General features: G+C 46.0%; 1 protein-coding gene across 3 annotated transcripts in view; it reads right to left on the bottom strand.

The window, feature by feature from the left end:
• LOC119953088 (transmembrane channel-like protein 6) overlaps positions 1 to 8,508 on the bottom strand; it is a 119,777-nt gene extending 111,269 nt beyond the window's left edge. For 2 of the 3 annotated variants that reach the window (XM_038776919.1, XM_038776920.1), the window contains exon 1: positions 8,194 to 8,506. The gene's annotated coding sequence lies outside the window, so the exon portion shown is untranslated. Of the gene's footprint in view, positions 1 to 8,193 lie in introns of all 3 variants that reach the window. The other variant, XM_038776921.1, reaches the window with a different exon arrangement.
• Positions 8,509 to 12,119: the final 3,611 nt, after the last annotated feature.

Below are 12,119 nucleotides of genomic sequence, written 5' to 3'. Positions count from 1 at the left end.
GGGATGGGCATGAATGGTCCGCGTTTGATCACGTGCTGGGGTTTACCTATTACCTGACAGGTTCTACAGAACTGCACTACATCCTTGTGCAGCCCCGGCCAGGAGTTTGTAGCCCGAGAAGCACAAGATGGCGCCGGAGCGAGGCGACTCTCTGCGAGCTCTCCCGAACAGACTCCATCTACCTCTCCCGCTGCCTGCGGAAAACGGGCAGCATAATCAAAGACCCCTCCCACCCGGCTTACTCACTCTTAAGACTTCTTCCATCGGGCAGGAGATACAGAAGTCTGAGAACACACACACAAACAGACTCAAAAGCAGCTTCTGTTCTGCTGTTACCAGACTCCTAAACAACCCTCTTATGGACCAACCTCATTAACACTACACCCCTGTATGCTTCACCCGATGCCAGTGCTTATGTAGTTACATTGTGTACCTTGTGTTGCCCTATTGTGTACCTTGTGTTACCGTATTGTGTATTTTCTTTTATTTCCATCATTTCATGTACTTAATGATCTGTTGAGCTGCTCGCAGAAAAATACTTTTCACTGTACCTCGGTGCATGTGACAATAAACAAATCCAATCCAATCCAAAATGCCTGTTGACTGAGCCCTGAGTTTTCCGTATTCCCCGATGTTCTGCGATTGGTATCTCGTGCGCTTTCCGCAGGACTACCTGATGATACCTGGACAGTACCACTACCTGATGAACAACTGTCCAGTCCTCGTCCACAAGTCCTTGAGGGTGTCTCCAGTTCCTCATCAGAACTCCGTTCTTAAGGCAGCTGAACTTCTGAACTGCCCCCAGCCTCAACTTCGTATAGAGTTGTCTGTGCCAAATGCTGTATCTCTGGTTCGGTTTTCTAGGCCTCAGCCAAATCTGTCCTCCCAAACACCTCACCGGAGTTATTATCCTCCCCAAGGATAGTTTTGGCTACTCTTCCTTGGCTACTCTTCCCTGCCTTGCAGTGTGGCAATAATCATGAATGGTAACCTTTGTTTAGCCATAGGGTTTGATTTTATCTTCATCTTTGTTTCATCCTTTGTGGGCCCAAATCAAGCACACGTGAACCATGCAAAAATATTATATGTTCAAAAATTTACAACCTGAATCTCAAAACTGTGACCCTTCTATGGTAATTTATACAAGAAGCGATTCCAACTGAAGACCATATTTAGGCCACAAAATAATTTGCTGTTTCGTAAGGAAAATGATCATGATCCATCTGATATTAATTATCCATGGGTATCGGTTAGTTCAGTTGGCTGGATGGCAGGTTCGTGATGCCGAGTGACGGCAACAGCACGGTTTCATTTGCCGTACTGGCTGAGGTTACTCATAAGGTCCCTGCCTCCTCAACCTTGACCCTTGCCTGAAGTGTGAGGATCTTCAGGCTTTAATCACCACCAGCCAGCTCTCAAAAGGGGAGAGCAGCCTATGGTCCTCAGGGTCTGTGGCGACATTCAAAAATGTTTCATTATCTCCATATATTTTCTCTCTTGCGAACCAAGAGACTATTAGTTAGAATTCTGGATACTATGGGGTGCATTTTCTTGTTCTATCCTGTGTCTTGAGTGCCAGGCAAAGAGCCAAAGCTTGTTCGGTTTCACCGACATGAATCTGCCTGTATTTGTAGTTTCAGGTCGATAGCACAGACCCAAAGTGCGGCAGGCACAGACTCATCCTCTACCAGGGCCTTGCAGCTGGGGAGGTTGTCGGGTGGGGGCCTACTGCAATCCCAGAGAAGACTGAAGCAGCAGCCAAGTTTTCTCCCATTCAAATGGAGCTGCAGGAAAATAAAACTTTGTGAGCAGCACCTGAATTTTCAGGAACTATCAATTTTTATTCTCTGGTCTGTATTGTCCGTCCAACTCCAATTCTCTATATCCTGTCTTTTAAAAAATATATATATTCTTCAAAACGAGTACCCATTCAAGCATTGGAGTAGGTGGGGAGAAAATAAGGGACTCAATTTGTTTATCGTCACGTATACGGAGGTACAGTGAAAAGTATTGTTCTGCGTACAGTCCACAGATCATTCCATTCACCAAAACTAACATAGGACATACGATAAATACACAATGTAAATACAGACACAGGCATTGGGTGAAGCATACAGGAGTGCAGTACAACTCAGTAGAGAAGATGTGTGAAGAGACCAGATCAGTCCATAAAAGGGTCAGTCAGGAGTCTGGTAACAGCGGGGAAAAATCTGTTCGTGTGCGTTTTCAGACTTTTGTATCTCCTGCCCGATGGAAGAAGTTGGAAGAGTGAGTAAGTCGGGTGGGAGGAGTCTTTGATTATGCTGTCTACTTTCCCACGGCAGCGGGAGGTGTAGACAGAGTCAATGGATGGGAGGCGGGTTTGTGTGATGGATTGGGCTGTGTTCACGACTCTAGTTTCTTACGGTCTTGGGCCGAGCAGTTGCCACTAGGCTGTGATGCAGCCAGATAGGATGCTTTCTGTGGTGCATCTGTAAAAATTGGTAAGAGTAATGTGGACATGCCGGATTGCCTTAGTTTCCTGATAAAAGTATAGGCGCTGTTGTGCTTTCCTGGTCGTAGCATTGACATGGGTGGACCAGGACAGATTGTTGGCGATGTGCACACGTAGGAATTTGAAGCTATCAACCATCTCCACCTCGGCACCATTGATGCAGATAGGGGTGTGAATGGTACTTTGCTTCCTGAAGTGCATGACCAGTTCTTTAGTTTTGCCGGGGGACGAGATTGTTATTATTACACCATTCCACTAGGTTCTCCATCTCCCTCCTCCGACTCATCATTGTTCGAGATCCGACCCATTAAGACTAGCAACATCCGCTCCTGCCTCACCTGCTTGCTTACATCTCTTGCAGAGACTAGCACTTTCCCCTCAGGCATTCCCTTACCCCTCTTCTTGGCCGAGGAAGTGAGCGTCCCCCAGATGCACTGGGCTGGAAAAATTGGTTCTGATGATTCATGCAGGCTATCAGAGTGAAAGGCAAGTTTGATGGACCAGCCTTGTTCCCCACCCCCGCCCCGCTACCCCCCCCCCCCCCCCGTGGACTTGCGTTATAGATAAACAAATAGCTGCTTTATGTCACTTCTAAATGTAGACTACGTGTAAATTAGCTGCAGTCTGTGAATTCTACAATGTTCAGTATTAAGTCCAGCTATCATTGAAAAGTGGCTCTCTATTATCTCCATTCATTTTCCCCATATTGTATGGTGCAAGCACTGATATGAGTGGGGGAGGTACAGATTCGGAATGAAAGATGCACCATCAAGTAAACCATCAAACGTTAGAGAGGTCTAGATCTGATGATATTCCATTTTACTGCAAGAAAATACTTTACACCTCTGATATGGCCTCATGGTAGCATGGTGGTTAGCATCAATGCTTCACAGCTCCAGGTTCCCAGGTTCGATTCCCGGCTGGGTCACTGTCTGTGTGGAGTCTGCACGTCCTCCCCGTTTGCGCGTGGGTTTCCTCCGGGTGCTCCGGTTTCCTCCCACAGTCCAAAGATGTGCGGGTTAGGTGGATTGGCCATGCTAAATTGCCCGTAGTGTAAGGTTAATGGGGGGATTGTTGGGTTACGGGTATACGGGTTACGTGGGGTGATCATTGTTCGGCACAACATCGAGGGCCGAAGGGCCTGTTCTGTGCTGTACTGTTCTGTGTTCTATGTTCTATATATGATAATGAAACGACACGCGAGCAAGAATATGGGGATGTAAAAATGCTCAGTTCAACAAATCAGATATTCCGTGGCTGTCATAATGATGAACAGCTTTGTCACTCTTAACACGTTGCTTGACACAGTGATAGCAAGTTGGTTCACACTCTACTGAGCGTGACTATGCCATTGGAGCGCAGGGCACAGGTTGAGAAGACCAGGCTGTCCTCCTGAACCTCTTCACAACTCGCTCAAAAAAAACAGGGAGAGGGGAAAACAGGAGCAAGTCAAACATCGGGCCTCTACATCAGGGAATTGTGTTTGTCGAGTGACAAAAACAGTTTACTTCAACTTCTAATTTTGCAGAACTACTCTTTATTTCAACAGCTGTTAGCTCAGATGTCATCTGACTGACACAGTGTACAAGTCAGCTGAAAACAAAACATGACAAAATGATTTGTAATTGTGGTTTTCCTTTATGACAAGTGATTATGGACTATTAAATCGCCTTGTGGCTGTGGACAATTAGACTTATTCAGTCCTTTGAACATTGTTTTGCCAACACAGGGAAATTGAATTCATCACTGCTTGTGTATAACCAGTACCCTTTAAACGAAGCCATATTCAGGCAAAGTCAATTCATGGGCCAAGTGCTTTGTGGGTTCAAATTTCTGGGACTATGAAAGCAGAAAGCAATTAGATGTCACGTGAAGTTGTAATGTCTGTTCTGATCAAAGGTCAAAGGCAGGACACTTTGGTGTTTACAGTGAACAATCCACAAACTGAACTATTTTACATTATGGAGCTTTACAACCAGTTGTCAGTAATGCAAGATTGTACAGCTATTTAACAAACTGCCAGTGGCTGAAGTCAGTGCAACAGCTGATAAGCAACAGTATAGCTTTGAGATTAGAATTGATTTTCAAAAAGCGTTCATTAACAAAATGGCAACAAGTTCGTAAAAACCACAGAATATGGTAATTGCCCCAAAATCATATTTATGACCCTGTTTCAGTCGTGACTTGAAAGACCAACTAGATAAGATCTGTTACAAATTTGCTCTTCTGGATGCCAAGTAAAGGGCTATCAAAACATGGTACTTTTCAATCAACCGCACTTTCATAGATTATTAAACGTGAATCAGTTCACATTGCAAAAGCAGAATGACAGTCATAAAACTTTTTTTTAATAATGTTTTTAAAAATGTCAATCCAACTTTGCTGATGGATCATGGGACCCGGGCAGAAAATATTCATCTTTCCCTTCTCGAATGCTGACAGATTTGCAAGGTAGGTCCAATATTGTATTTTAAGGCTTCCCATTTCTTTCTCTTAAAAATAAAGTACCTTCCCACGATGGGTCACGTGTAAATTTGTGGTCTGTTGGAGGACCAAGCCATGTAAATGAAATAGAGGATTCACGGTTCAGTCTCAGGCTACATTGCACCATTTGCCTCAGTGCTTTCCAAGAAGCAGGTTGGGCCATGAGATAAAATTGTTTACATTAATGCAGCACTCTCCACTGCCAACCGCCATCTCAAAGTGCTTTGGGGTGGGCCCTTGCTGAGGACATGATCAAATATCCCTACTGACACTCTGGAAATGCTCACACACTAAGATTGGACTTGGGCAAAATATAGCAAGGCTATTATCACTTCACACATCAAGCAAACCCTGCAACTTCTGGAGACCGAACAAAATTGGAGGGAGTTTGGAGGGGTAGAGAAAAAAATTAAAACGTTTGAAGTTTGAAGATGTGGTTGTCCTCACTTTTATAAACCTACTATGTATTGGGCATGTTGTGTTGATTGCAATAATACTACAGCTCAGATGCAAATTTTCCTAGCATGGTCTCTACACCACTACAAATTGTATCATGAATGCTACACTCAGACTCTATTGGATTTATTAGTGAATAAAACAGAAGTTCTAATTCAAAATTGTTGATAAAGTGATAAAGGAAGTCCTTGATTTTAAATGAGCATCTTGTCAGTTATATCTGATCAATGCTGCCAAGAACTGAGTCCAGGTGTGGCTTGTTTGGGTTCTGTTGCCACATACATTTTCCGAAGATGACAGTTTTGCACTTCTTCCTTCCCCCGATAGACCCGGCAGCATTGTGGTTAGCACAATTGCTTCACAGCTCCAGGGTCCCAGGTTCGATTCCCGGCTTGGGTCACTGACTGAGCGGAGTCTGCACGTTCTCCCAGTGTGTGCGTGGGTTTCCTCCGGGTGCTCCGGTTTCCTCCCACAGTCCAAAGATGTGCAGGTTAGGTGGATTGGCCATGATAAATTGCCCTTAGTGTCCAAAATTGCCCTTAGTGTTGGGTGGGGTTACTGGGTTATGGGGATAGGGTGGAGGTGTGGGGTTGGGTAGGGTGCTGTTTCAAAAAGAGCCGGTGCAGTCTCGATGGGGCGAATGGCCTCCTTCTGCACTGTAAATTCTATGATATGACACCCACACCTCTCCAGAAAGCAGATACAGAGATGGCTAAAACCAATTGTCCTTTTTTTAAACTGCAAATAGCTGAGGCCTCACATAATCGCCACCCAAAATTTTGACCAATAATCTGTTTCAATGGTGCCTGGGAGCAAGCTCCATTTTTATTCCACACACAACATACAGGCTATTTTTCAGATGGAAGAGTTGTCACAGGGTTATGAAAAAGAACTTCAGCCAGCAGACAGTACAGCAATAAGATGTTCACTGCGATATACTGAATGTTTGACCTGACACATTTCAGATATTAGCTATGTACAGGTCCATGCCTAACATTTTGCGTTTGTAGGTCTGCTAAGAATCTGCGGCAGGACTTTAAACAGTACTCTGCCAGCTTACTTTGCCAAAACCATTACAAATAAAACGATGGGTTACATCTAATTACTGAAATTGTTTAAAATTATTCTAAGATTTTAAAGAAGTTTTTCTTACCCTTTTCAGTGTGGGCTCTTGCCATGAACATTTGATTTTATTTTTATGTTGATCGGAAGGCATTAAAGTACAATGTGATATATTGTCGAAGACAAGTACAGTCATGCAATGTGAAATTGAAAAGAAAACAAATCCTATTGCTTTTGGCTGGTTTTGTTAATTCAACTTCACTGGCCAATGGGCAGTTTACGATGACATAGGGACTGGCCAGCTGCCAGACTTGACAGAGCATTATTCTTTCAGATCGCAGTCGCTCCATGAATGAACTGCAAACACTTTTGTGCAATTATTCATATACTTTTTTTTCAAATGCCACCCAAAACAATAAACACAAAAAGAGCTGAACGTGCTTTAAAATAGTCAACAGGCCTTGTGAACCATGTCTCATAACCACCAACCCTGTGGTAGCAAGCAGCCAATCATGCGTGCAGCTAAATTGCGACTAAGTATCACATAAGCTTAATACTTTTGCCAAAGAACGAGATAAATATCTCATTGGGACCAAGGATTGAAGGCTGTGAAAAAAAAATGCTGAAAAACCCCCCTTCAGCAGTATAGTTCCTGGATTACTGGGAATAAGAAACATCATTTTAATGAAGACAGTCAAGTATAAAAATGGGATGTCATTTATTCTGGCTTTTCACTCAAATATGTTGAAGGAAGAAACTTTCAAGAACAATTGTCCAGCAATTAAACAAGTTTCACACAGGGCAGCTTTCTCAATTGGGGGCATCAGTGGAATGTTTTCCTTTTAATTGTTATCCTTCTGTTTGAGGCAAGGTGGGGGGGCTTCATTTTGACTGAAGAATCAGGTACATTGCTTTTCTACACAAACATGTGTACTGGAAAGGCAGTGTATTTGTTGAAACAACAGATGTTGTTCTTTATAATAATCGTACTTACACACTATATTAATGAACAGATGAAAAGCAGAGGGCCCATCTCGTCTCCCTCCCCCTCTAATTTGGAAGCACACAACATCACAAAACACATTAGTGGTTTTCTTTAATCGCCACCGGGCCAAGAGCTCAATTTGTATGACAGGTCTAATAATGGCCCACTTCAGTGCATCAATATCCCACAATTGATTCTGGTTTCCTGCCAAGAGTAACAGCAGATATAGCTGCCATGCATCCAGATACCAACACCACCTAGTTTGCTATGGTCTGAAGCTCCTGGCAACCCTAAAGCACATTTAACTATTCTGCACAGCTTTTCTGAATCAAGGCTGCCGAGCTTTGAAACGTGTGAAGTGGTTATTTGTATTTTTTTTTTAAACTTCCAATTTTAAAAAGAGAGAACCAAAGGCTGCAGGACCTCGTTTGGTGATGGGAGAAATTGGGATCGAGAAGCTTCTGAAATTTGCCCCCTATATTTGGGTTCGAAAGGCAACTTTTCCGGAACCTCCTTGGGCTGTGGGAGCCAGGTAACCGGACGGCACGGAAACAAACGAAGCTCTCGTCCTCGTAACAAGAGTTTCGAAGTTGCCGAGCGGACGGTTCTGCCCCAGCTTCATTGTTGCTTTTCCGTTGTTACACAGCGCCAACCAAATGCCATCAGGAACATTGTAGCGAGACACAAAAAAAAAACCACACACACTTCTTACCTGTGGGGTGGTATCTGTGTGTGTGCCCGGTTTCTCAGCTCAGTCTCGGCTCTTTGCTGCTACTTCTGTTGCCCCGTCTCTCCGCCAGTGACCGCCTGCAGCGCTCTGCTCTGCCGCCCGGGCCTTCTGGGAGATGGAGTTCACTTTCCTCTAACAATTAATCCCAGCAAACATGTCTCTGCCCCGCCAGGGCCACAGCGCACCTCCGCCGTTTGCCGCCGACAGCCCCACGCGCCGTTTAGTTCATCTCCAAAAGAGAGACTTGCATTGACCGAGCGCCGCCTCAGGACGCCCCGGTCGCACTTTACCGCCAGTGAAGCGCAGGACATTGTTTTATGAATTGCACTCGCTGCTGAAATTAAGCCTTTGACTCTTGCGCAAAGGTTTATTGGGAGGGGTCAGGAACCTTTCAGGAGTAAAAACAGAAAATGCTGGACAATCTCAGCAGGTCTGATGGCATCTGTGGGGAGAGGAGGGGGCTAACTCTCATCCAGACTCCAAACGTTAGCTCCCTTTGGATGCTGTCAGACCTGTCCAGATTGTCCAGTATTTTCTGCTTTTGTTTCAGATTCCAGCATCCGCAGTAATTTGCTTTTACCTTTCAGGAAGGAACGAAGGGCAGAGAGTTCTTTCACTGGCTCTAATTTCAGGTGCCAGTAATCTAGTCTCCAAATATATTAAACCCTCCCCCCAACACCCCCTCGCCAACCCCCCAAAGATTCCCTTCACCCAACTGCACCCCCCCACCTTCCCCTAACTCCACCCCCACCTTCCCCTAACTCCACCCCCCACCTTCCCCTAACTCCCCACTCCTTCTCCATCCCCCCCAAATACCCCCTTTCCCTCCACACGCACACAAACAACATCCAATTGGTTCCACGATTGCAGGGGTCTGACATACCATTTTTCAAGCAAGAACTCCCTCCTGACTGTTGCGCTGCTGTTCACCCTCTGGGTAGCGTCGGTTTTCTGGCCGGGCTTTTCAAAATGAAACCAATTTGGAGCCGCAAAGCAGCTTGAGTGTATCAAACAGCAGCTCAGCAACAGAAAAAAACTGATGCCGTCAGGCCGGCTTTAAAAACGACCTGGGGCGGAATTCTCCGACCCCCCCACCCGGTCGGAGAATTGCCCGGGGCCGGCGTCAATCCCGCCTCCGCCGTGGCCCGAATTCGCCGCCACTCGGGAATCGGCGGGGGTGGGAATCGCGCCGCACCGGTCGGCGGGCCCCCCGCGGCGATTCTCCCGCCTGCGATGGACCGGAGTCCCGCCGCTGACAGGCCGTTCCCGCCGACGGGAATCAAAGCACGTCTGGTGCCGGTGGGATTGGCGGCGCGGGTGGGCGCCGGGGGTCCCTGGGGGGGGCGATCTGGCCCCGGGGGTGTGCTCCAACGGTGGCCTGACCCGCGATCGGGGCCCACCGATCGGCGGGCGGCCTGCGCCGTGGGGGCACCTTTTTTCCTTCCGCCCCCGCCATGGTGTTCACCATGGCGGGGGCGGAATAGAATCCCCTGTGCTGCGCATGCGCCAGTATGACATCAGCAGCCGCTGACGCACCGGCGCTGCTCGGACTGCCGCCGGCTGGCGAAGGCCTTTTGGCCCCACCTGGTGGGGCGCCAAAGGGCCGTTCGCTCCAGCCGGCGGAGCAGGTGCCACTCCGGCTCGGGCCTAACCCCTAAAGGTGCGGAGAATTCCCGCCGGGACCCCCCGCCCGCCGGGTAGGGGAGAATCCCGGCCCAGTACTCTCTGGTTCCAATTTTTTTAAAGCCGGTCTGTCAGATCTGTGGCCCTGATTGCTCAGACTGCGTGGTCATCCAGCGTGCCACTGAAAATCATCTTGCATGCCACTGTTGGCATGTGTGGCATCGATTGCTGACCCTTGACATATAGACTATCAGACGAACATAAATCTCTTTCAGAAAATAGGAAAATATGGTGTGGTGGCAATGCCACCGGTCTAATAGTCCCAGAGGATCAAACTAAACCCTGGGTTTAGTGGGCTTGGGTTCAGATGGCAGTGAGTGGAATTAAAATTCAATTTATTATACATTCGTAAATTAATAAACATTTGGAATTGAAAGGCAGTCTCAGTAATGTTGCCACAAAATTATCATTGATTTGTTGTAAAATCCCATCTGGTTCACTAATGGCCTTGAGGGAATCTGCCACCCCGACCTTGCTCTGGCCTACACATGACTCCAGGCCCACGGCAATGTGGTTAACTGCCCTCTGAGATGGCTGAGCAAGTCACTCGTTTCAAGGCATATGGGGATGGGAAGCAATGCCAGCCTTGCCAGTGGTGCCTTTGTCACACATCCCACAGGCAGAATAAACAAAAATTAAACACTGGAGATATCACTGGTGCTGTGGCCGTTGCCACAAATGCCGTGTTCCTAAACCGTTAATTCCATCACCGTTCTGGCCACTGTCTCACTTCTGTTTGCAACCTTAGTATTCTATTTAACCCTTACGTTTCGACCACAGATTCCTCTGTCACAATCATCGCCTATTTCACCTCAACAATATTGCAGATCTCTGCACCCCGCCCTCACCCCTCAGCCCGTCAGCTCATGAAAACCTCATCCATGGCTCTTGTTATCTCTGACGCAACTAGCGGCAATGCCCTTCCTGAATGGTCCTCCCATTCTCCACTTCAAATAACCTGATTTATCCAAAACCTTTGCATCCAAACTCAAAACAATTTCCACATACTCAATGTGCCCCTGTGCTCGCTGCCTTACATAGCACTTGGTCCACCAATGCCTCAAAGTTAAAATTCTCAGTCTCACGTTAAAAAAATCTGTCCATGTCCTTGCCCCTCCCCTCTCTGTAGCTTCCTCCAACCCTCCGATAACTTGATTTCCTTCACTGCACCATTGGTGAGTGTGCCTTTCACAATTTAGGTTGTAAACTCCAGAATTCCATCCATGTACCTCTGTCCTTAACACACTTACTAAAACCTATACTAATACCACCTCCTTTGCCTCAGGGTTGTTTTTTTGCTGTCTGCTTACACGTGATTGGAAAATTAATTATGTTAAAGTTCTTATAAAAATAGGAGCCATGCTGCAGTTTAGAATATATAATTAATCCGAACTTCTTTTTTGAAAGAGTACTCATTTTGTAAGCACCTTGGCGTATTTTGTTTTAAATGGTCGGATGGATTTGTGCTAGGTGAGAAGATTTCATGTGAAAGACCATAAGACATGGGAGCAGAAATAGACCATTCAGCCCATCGAGTCTGCTCCAACATTCAATCATGGCTGATATAATAAGTTCAGCCATTTGTCCCTCAATTTCAGCTTGAGCGGTTGAGGGCCGAATGTAAAGAATAACAGTGGCATTGTGCACAACACAATCGTGAAACTTCGCAACAATCTTCCAGTTCCCACTGAACATCCTGCAAACCATGCAACCTGAGGCCTTGCATTCCAGTTTCCTCTTTATACTTCTGGACAGATGTTAGAAAGTTCTCCTAAATTTCCATCCAGCTGCACATTATAAATAATTCAGATTTAAATGTTTCCAGTGGTATTTGTCAGGGTTTTATTCATCAGGGATGATGATGGCACGGTGCTAAGATCATATGTACATTTTTTTTAAAAACTCAGTCACAATGATGTGGGTGTAACTGGCAAGGCCTTCATTTATTTCCTAGCTCTTCCAATTCCCCTGAGAAGGTGGTGGTGAGCTGTTTCTGAAATACGACAGAGAGGCTTGCTCAGCAATTTCAGGGGACAGTTAAGAGTTAACAATGTTATTATGGGCCTGCACTCATTCACGTGGAGGCCAGCAAAACCCCTTTCTCTAATGGACATTTGTGAACCAGATCCATTTCGCAACAAACCTCATAGTTTCATGGCCACCATTACTGATACTCACTTTTTAATTAACTGTTTATTTAATTACACTTTAATTAAGTGTATTTA

This window comes from Scyliorhinus canicula, chromosome 18, assembly GCF_902713615.1.
Source record: "Scyliorhinus canicula chromosome 18, sScyCan1.1, whole genome shotgun sequence".
Taxonomy (NCBI): Eukaryota; Metazoa; Chordata; class Chondrichthyes; order Carcharhiniformes; family Scyliorhinidae; genus Scyliorhinus; species Scyliorhinus canicula.
This window is presented reverse-complemented; position numbering and strand designations above follow the sequence as displayed.